The 8,795-nt window shown below is 50.4% G+C and overlaps 2 pseudogenes across 2 annotated transcripts; both read left to right on the forward strand.

Annotated features, from left to right (window-relative positions):
- Positions 1 to 360: 360 nt before the first annotated feature.
- Positions 361 to 2,034, forward strand: LOC310800053 (large neutral amino acids transporter small subunit 3 pseudogene; annotated as a pseudogene). The gene has a single exon. The product of its transcript is annotated as a large neutral amino acids transporter small subunit 3 pseudogene (transcript).
- A 3,820-nt stretch (positions 2,035 to 5,854) lies between these two features.
- Positions 5,855 to 7,652, forward strand: LOC310800166 (tripartite motif-containing protein 16-like; annotated as a pseudogene). The gene has a single exon. The product of its transcript is annotated as a tripartite motif-containing protein 16-like (transcript).
- Positions 7,653 to 8,795: the final 1,143 nt, after the last annotated feature.

The raw sequence follows: 8,795 nt of genomic DNA on the forward strand, positions 1-8,795 counted from the left end.
TGACATCACAGTGGGACAGAGAAACAGAGAAATAGACAGAGCCCCAGCTCCCATTTAAGACTGTGATGTCAACAGTGATGATGTCATAATTGATGATAATGTCATCATTGGTGATGGCGGGCGGAGATCAGCACTCACATTGGTGACACGAAACCTCCAGAAGAAAGAGCCTCGATCTGAAGCAGAAACCTGCAGCAGTTTTATCGCCCAGGCTTTCACTGGCTGCTAATCCACAAAACCAACAACCAGCTGTGAAAGTCCTCTTTAACTTATCCATCTACTTAGTGAGCAAACAAGCTTACAAAGAGATATCATCCCCACAAGCCACACCTACTTTTTTCTGAGAAGACAAAGCTGAAAGCAGCGATGGCGCCCTCTCTCCTCCAGGCCTACAGGAGGCGCTGGTGGATGGCGGTGACGGCGGTGATAGAGAACCTGCTGTGTTCCGCCGTGCTGCTGGGCTGGGGCTCGCTGCTCATCATGCTCAAGGGGGAGGGCTTCTACTCCCACCTGTGCTCAGAGAATGACTCGGTGGCCGTGACCCTGGGCAACGCCTCCAGCGGCAAGGAGGCGGAGTGGCTCAGCTGCGTGGACCAGGAAGAGATGCTGAACCTGGGCTTCACTATTGGCTCGTTCTTGTTCAGCGCCACCACCCTGCCCCTCGGCATCCTGATGGACAAGTTGGGCCCGCGCCCAATCCGCCTGGTGGGCAGTTTGTGTTTTGGACTGTCCTGCATTATGATGTCAGTGTCTGCCTACGACCCTGGTGTGCTGTCGGCGCTCATCTTCCTGGCTCTCTCCTTCAACGGCTTCGGAGGCATCTGCCTAACCTTCACGTCCCTCACGCTGCCCAACATGTTTGGCAGCCTGAGCTCCACCATCATGTCTCTGATGATCGGCTCCTACGCCTCCTCTGCCGTCACCTTCCCTGGAGTCAGGCTGATCTACGATGCAGGTGTGTCCTTCCAGGTGATCATGTGGGTTTGGGCGGGTCTTGCTGCGTTCGTCTTTTGCAACTGTTTCCTCAACTGGCCACTAGAGGGCTTCCCCGCACCAGACGAGGTGGATTACAATACGATCCTGACACTGCAGGAGCTGGCTGCGAGCGACCAGAGGACAGTGAGGGAGAGACTGAGTGAGAAGAACGTGGACATCCGACACTCCACAGAGAAACTACCTCCAGGTGCTGAAGCTCAAGCCACACCCAAAGCCATTCCCTTCTGCCGGTCGGTTTTCTCCCCCATCTTCCTGTGGAGTCTGGTTACCATGGGGATGTCCCAGTTGAGGATCATGTTCTTCATGGGTGCCATGAACAAGATGCTGGAGTTCATTGTCACCCGTGGCGTGGAACACCCGTCCGAAGAGCTGGTGAAGAAGGCGGCGAAGAACGTGAGTTTCTACTCATCCATCTTCGGCACGCTGCAGCTGCTGTGCCTGGTGACCTGTCCTCTGATCGGCTACATCATGGACTGGAAGATCAAGGAATGTGAAGAGGAGAAGAGCCCCGCCTTAAGCGGGGAGCAGAAGCAGTCTAGTGTGCCCAAGAGAGACCGTGAGATCCAGAAGGTGACCAACGCCATGAGAGCTTTCATCTTCACCAACCTGCTGCTGCTGGCCTTCGGCTTCTGCTGCCTCATAGACAACCTGCCTCTACAGATCCTGACCTTCATCCTGCACACCATGGTCCGAGGCTTCATCCACTCTTGCTGCGGAGGTCTCTACGCCGCTGTCTACCCATCCAACCACTTTGGCACGCTGACCGGCCTGCAGTCCATGATCAGCGCTGTGTTCGCTCTGCTGCAGCAGCCGCTCTTCATCTCCATGGTCGGCCCGCTGAAAGGAGACCCCTACTGGATTAACCTGGGCCTGTTGATCTTCTCATTGGCCGGCTTCTTGTTGCCGGGTTACCTGTTCTACCATCGCAGACACCTGGACGAAAGGTTCCCTCACAGGTACGGTACCTACTCACGGCGGGGCGACCTCCGGATCTGTCCGGCCCCACGGACCCATGATTCAGATCCAGCCAGCTCCTAACTGTCCCTGGATTACTTTTTGGTGATGATGTCATAATTTTTAAAGCGGTATAACATCACCGGTGATGTCATAGGTGCCTGCCACCAGCCACTATATGAGGAGGCACATAACATGTGCACACCAGTTCACTCAGTGCACTCGAGTTTGACAAGATCGACGAGTTTGACACGTTCCATCCAAACCATGTGGATAACACCCACAGCACAGAGTATTAGCCCGGTAGACGAGCGCTATCAATCCCTCAAAGATGCTTCTGCAGATCTAGACCACTTTGACTTCATAGACGAGACCACAGGAGGTGCTCATAGACAAGACCATCCAGATCGTGAGCGGGTTAGGTGGCGGGACCTCCAACATGCCGTAATAATGGGCACGCCTGAGACAATGCAAGCTAGAAACAACGAACCAACTTTATTCCTGCAACAGCAGACCGTTGGTTTTCCAAATGTATTCGCGGGGAGTTCAGAAATCCCCTCAGGAGATCCGGTACGTTCCGGGCCCCAAAGCGCTGGCTCCCCAACACCTGGTGAGGGAGCGGGAGGTCAGGGTAAAGTGGGGCGCCGGCCACGAGACGCAGGCGCTCAACCACTCAGAGACCAACTGCTACAAGCACCACACCAAGTACAGAGGATGTGTTGGGGAGGGGAGGGAGAGTACAGAGGATGTGTTGGGGAGGAGGAGGGGGGCAGGAGGGAGAGTACAGAGGATGTGTTGGGGAGGAGGAGGGGGGCAGGAGGGAGAGTACAGAGGATGTGTTGGGGAGGAGGAGGGGGGCAGGAGGGAGGGGGGCAGGAGGGAGAGTACAGAGGATGTGTTGGGGAGGAGGAGGGGGGCAGGAGGGAGAGTACAGAGGATGTGTTGGGGAGGAGGGCAGGAGGGAGAGTACAGAGGATGTGTTGGGGAGGAGGGCAGGAGGGAGAGTACAGAGGATGTGTTGGGGAGGAGGAGGGCAGGAGGGAGAGTACAGAGGATGTGTTGGGGAGGAGGGCAGGAGGGAGAGTACTGAGGATGTGTTGGGGAGGAGGGCAGGAGGGAGAGTACAGAGGATGTGTTGGGGAGGAGGAGGGGGGCAGGAGGGAGAGTACAGAGGATGTGTTGGGGAGGAGGAGGGGGGCAGGAGGGCGAGTACAGAGGATATGTTGGGGAGGAGGGGGGCAGGAGGGCGAGTACAGAGGATGTGTTGGGGAGGAGGAGGGGCGCAGGAGGGAGAGTACAGAGGATGTGTTGGGGAGGAGGAGGGGGGCAGGAGGGCGAGTACTGAGGATGTGTTGGGGAGGGGGGGGGCAGGAGGGCGAGTACAGAGGATGTGTTGGGGAGGGGGGGGGCAGGAGGGCGAGTACAGAGGATGTGTTGGGGGGGAGGGCAGGAGGGAGAGTACAGAGGATGTGTTGGGGAGGAGGGCAGGAGGGAGAGTACAGAGGATGTGTTGGGGAGGAGGGCAGGAGGGAGAGTACAGAGGATGTGTTGGGGAGGAGGGCAGGAGGGAGAGTACAGAGGATGTGTTGGGGAGGAGGGCAGGAGGGAGAGTACAGAGGATGTGTTGGGGAGGAGGGCAGGAGGGAGAGTACAGAGGATGTGTTGGGGAGGGGGGGGGGCAGGAGGGCGAGTACAGAGGATGTGTTGGGGAGGAGGAGGGGCAGGAGGGAGAGTACTGAGGATGTGTTGGGGAGGAGGGCAGGAGGGAGAGTACAGAGGATGTGTTGGGGAGGAGGGCAGGAGGGAGAGTACAGAGGATGTGTTGGGGGGGAGGGCAGGAGGGAGAGTACAGAGGATGTGTTGGGGGGGAGGGCAGGAGGGAGAGTACAGAGGATGTGTTGGGGAGGAGGGCAGGAGGGAGAGTACAGAGGATGTGTTGGGGAGGAGGGCAGGAGGGAGGAGGGCAGGAGGGAGAGTACAGAGGACTGCTCAATGACTTTGTTGAGTGGTGCAAGCAGAACCACATGCAACTAAACATGAAGAAAAAAAACAAGGAGATGGTGGTGGACTTCAAAAGTAATAAAACACCAATCTCCCAAGTCTCCATTGGGGGTGAGGATGTGGACTTGGTCCAGTCCTACAAGTACCTATTTATTTATTAATAATATATTAATAATAATATTATTATTATATTAATAATAATATGTATTTATTATTTCTTTTTTACTTTAGGTTTTTATTGTTTTTTTTTACAAGATAGACATACACAAGACAGACACACAATACAATCCTTGACAGCAAAACATGACAGTATGAATATCAGCATTTTTGACCTTACAGACTTAATTAGTGAAAAGAAAATGTACAGGACAAGTTCTGGGATCCCTCTCATGTTGAGAAGTACCCTACTACAGGTAACCACCTTCTCAGACTTTAATTGTAAATTAGCAGTTAAAAATTCCATGACAAACTTCCTTGAGTTTGAGCTTCCATTGACCCACTCACTGTAGGTGGTTGTGGTTGTCTCCATTTCAGTGTTATCATTTTTCTGGTCAATGGGATACTGTCCAGTATCTTATTGTCCTCTACCGGCTCGCCCCAAGGCTGTGTTTTATCTGCTTTCTTATATATTCTATACACCAACGACTGTCGCAGCCGTTTCGCCAACAGATTCATCGTCAAGTAGTATGCTGACGACTCTGTCATCGTCAGTCTGCTTGACGATGATGATGTGGGACACGGCCAAGTCATCGATGACTTTGTTTCTTAGTGCGAAAACGCTTCCTTACAACTCAACGTTTCCTAAATGAAAGAGGTTTGTATTGATTTTAGACGTCCCCCCCCCTGTCCCCCTGTCTGCTGTGGTGTCGTCATGACTTCAAAAAAAATCCCCCCAAAATGGAATGAAGTGATTCACCGGAATACATACAGTATGAGTCTTTTTGTCAGATCAACCTTTTTTAATGAATATAATCGCAGTGAAAATTGCACAGACTAATTACAGGGTATCCACAGGGTCTTGAAAAGTATTAAAAGTTGATACATCAATTTAGGGAAAATTAAGGCCCTTAAAAATAATTAAAAATTCTTAATTGCCATTTAAGAGGATATTGCATTTTGTGGCTATTGTGCTGATTGTGTTAAATGAACATATGATATCGTCTCATATCGATCAGACAATTCAGACCCCTGAATTGAATCGATATCGTATCGTGACAGACTTTGTGATTTCAGCAAATATTGTATCGTTGTCAAAATAATCTATATAATATCGTATCATGATGAAACTCAACAGGCCCTTAGTCAGTGTGTGTGTGTGTGTGTGTGTGTGTGTGTGTGTGTGTGTGTGTGTGTGTGTGTGTGTGTGTGTGTGTGTGTGTGTGTGTGTGTGTGTGTGTGTGTGTGTGTGTGTGTGTGTGTGTGTGTGTGTGTGTGTGTGTGAGAGAGAGAGAGAAAGAGAGAGAGTGAGAGAGCGAGAGAGCGAACCATTCTAAATAGTTAATTTCCACAAGCCACTTCCAAGGCTTTGGAACTTTAATTTGAAATGTTGCACTTAAAGTGAAGGGGATAAGGGGGGAGAGAGATTGATTGTAAGTTTGTATTTAAACACACACTGCCTCTTTAACACTCCTCTTCCTGGAATAAAGCAAAGCCTGATAACCCCTCCCTCAAACACAGCCAGTTCTATTCTCTCCACATATTTCCTGTTCCTCCCCTTTCACAGATCTGCCAGTTTAAAGATGGGTGTAAACATGCTGTGAAGTGCAAGAGCTGACCAGCCCATTCACTGCAGATCAGCACATGAACATGACGACAACAACAGAGGTTTGGTTTGGAGCAGAGCCCAACTTGTTTCAGTTCAGAGGAAGTGAAACTATCCGACTCACTGTCACTGAGAAGTGAAATGGCGCAGCAAGGATTTCAGCTGGACGGGGGAAAATGGTGCTGTTCGATCTGTCTGGATCTACTGAAGGATCCGGTGACTATTCCCTGTGGGCACAGCTACTGCATGAGCTGTATTAAAGACTGCTGGAAGGAAGAGGGTCAGAAGAAAATCCACAGCTGCCCCCAGTGCAGACAGACCTTCACACCAAGGCCTGCGCTGGTGAAAAACATCATGTTAGCAGAGTTGGTGGAGGACCTGTGGAAGACCGGACTCCAAGCTGCTCCTCCTGATCGCTGCTATGCTGGACCTGGAGATGTGGGCTGTGATTTCTGCACTGGGAGAAAGCTGAAAGCCCTCAAGTCCTGTCTGGTGTGTCTGGCCTCTTACTGTGAGCAGCACCTCCAGCCTCACTATGATGTAGCTCCATTAAAGAAACACAGGCTGGTGGAAGCCACCGTGAAGCTTCAGGAGAACACATCTGCTCTCGTCATGACGAGGTGATGAAGATGTTCTGCCGTACTGATCAGCAGTGTATCTGTTATCTCTGCTCCGTGGACGAACATAAGGGACACGACACAGTCTCAGCTGCAGCAGAAAGGGCCGAGAGGCAGAAAGAGCTCGGGGGGAATCGGCAAAAAATCCAGAAGAGACTCGAGGGCAGAGAGAAAGACGTGAAGGTGCTACAACAGAACCTGAAGGCTATGAATCTCTCTGCTGATAAAGCAGTGATGGACAGTGAGAAGATCTTCATTGAGCTGGTCCGTCTCATAGAGAAGAGAAGCTCTGAGGTGAAGCAGCAGATCAGATCCCTGCAGAAAGAGGAAGTGAGTCGGGCAGAAGAACTTCAGGAGAAGCTGAAGCAGGAGATCTCTGAGCTGAGGAGGAAACACACTGAGCTGGAGCAGCTCTCACACACAGAGGATCACATCCACTTCCTCCACAGTTACCCCTCGCTGTCACGTCTCAGTCAATCTACAGACTCACCCAGGATCGATACCCATCCTCTGCGCTACTTTGAAGATGTGACTGCAGCTGTGTCAGAGGTCAGAGATAAACTACAGGACGTTCTGACAGAGGAACGGACTAAGATCTCACTGACAGTGACTGAAGAGGATGTTTTACTGCCACGACCAGAGCCCAAGACCAGAGCTGACTTCTTACAATATTCACGTCAGATCACACTGGATCCAAACACAGCAAACAGATGGCTATTATTATATGAGGGGAACAGAAAAGCAACACGCATGAGTAAAGCACAGTTATATTCTAGTCACCCAGACAGATTCACTACCTGGCTTCAGGTCCTGAGTAGAGAGGGTCTGACTGGACGTTGTTACTGGGAGGTGAAGTGGAGCGGCAGTCCTTCAATAGCAGTCTCATATAAAGATATTAGCAGAACAGGGGATGAAAGTGGATTTGGATGCAATGACAAGTCTTGGACATTACTGTGTGGCAGCAGTTATCACTTCACACATAACAGTATCATAACTCTCATCTCAGTCCCTCCCTCCTCCAGAGTAGGAGTGTACCTGGATCACAGAGCAGGTATTCTGTCCTTCTACAACGTCTCTGAAACCATGACTCTCCTCCACAGAGTCCAGACCACATTCACTCAGCCTCTCCATCCTGGACTGTGGTGTTCTGACACTGGAGCCACTGCTGAGCTGTGTAAGCTCAAGTAGACAGGACTTATTAAAGCAACTGTTTGTGTGTGTGTGTGTGTGTGTGTGTGTGTGTGTGTGTGTGTGTGTGTGTGTGTGTGTGTATACACCCGACGCTGTTTTTGTTGACACCAGCCATAAGCAGGTGCTGATGCTAGAGGTAGGCTGTGTCTTTGACCTGTACATGGACCAGGCATTCCAAGACAAATATATAAAATACCAACCACTACTCGAGACATCACGAGCCTAGGTTATACCTGTAGATACAGTGTGCTTATGTTTGGAAGCCTGGGACATGCACATAAATGCACCATGAGAGGCCTGCAGATTGCTGACCTGACAAGGGCAAGAGCCAAACAAACTGTCAAATATTGCTCTGTCTCAGCAATTATTGGCAGTCTAGCAGTGTGGAGAAGGAGGTGCTATGTGTATCCATAAGTGCTCAGTATTAATTGACCCTGATATATTTGTTTCCCTGCTTATGAAATGTAATTTGTGGAACCAAATAAAGTATTTAAAATGTGTGTGTGTGTGTGTGTGTGTGTGTGTGTGTGTGTGTGTGTGTGTGTGTGTGTGTGTGTGTGTGTGTGTGTGTGTGTGCGTGTGTGTTGAATGCATTTGCAATTGTTCAACTGTGATGTCACCTGAGATTTGGGTCTGGATCAAGGCAACAAGGAAGAGGGTGTGTGTGTGTGTGTAGTGATGTCACTCAACCGGAAATGATGTCACACAATTGCTGGGCTGTGATGTCATCAGGCAGTTGTGAGTGGTGTCTGTCTGCACCGCTTACTTCAGCACCTGGGTGATTTATTTCGATAAGACCACGGGGGCCATTTTGTGTCAAAAAGGCAGAAGAAACACAGGTGCAACAAAACACTAATGAGGGTTTCCAAATTCAAATCATGGAAGTTGGAAACCCTCCTTAGTGTAACACCCACCTGTGTTTACCCTGCCTTTTTGACACAAAATGGCCCGCGTGAAAAGGGTCTACTCTGGAAACGCACCGAGCACACACAGAGATACAGCTCTCCAATGATTGGCTACAGGTGGTGTATGCTGATGGTATTTAATCTCTGGTCCTGGATTTGTTTGAAACAGTCACTGAAGAACTAAATCTAGCAAATGAAAAGAAACTGACAATGCTTCAAGTCAGTTGTGGTGGAGCATGAAGTCCATCACTTGTGTTAGTGGTAGGGAGTGGACTTGGTTCAGGCGATGTGTGCCCAGCACTTGGCGGTCCCAGATCAGACACACGTGAGCCAGACTGCGAGGACATCTCTCTAGAGTCTAGGCATCCA

This window comes from Poromitra crassiceps (assembly GCF_964638095.1).
Source record: "Poromitra crassiceps genome assembly, chromosome: 29".
Lineage (NCBI taxonomy): Eukaryota > Metazoa > Chordata > Actinopteri > Beryciformes > Melamphaidae > Poromitra > Poromitra crassiceps.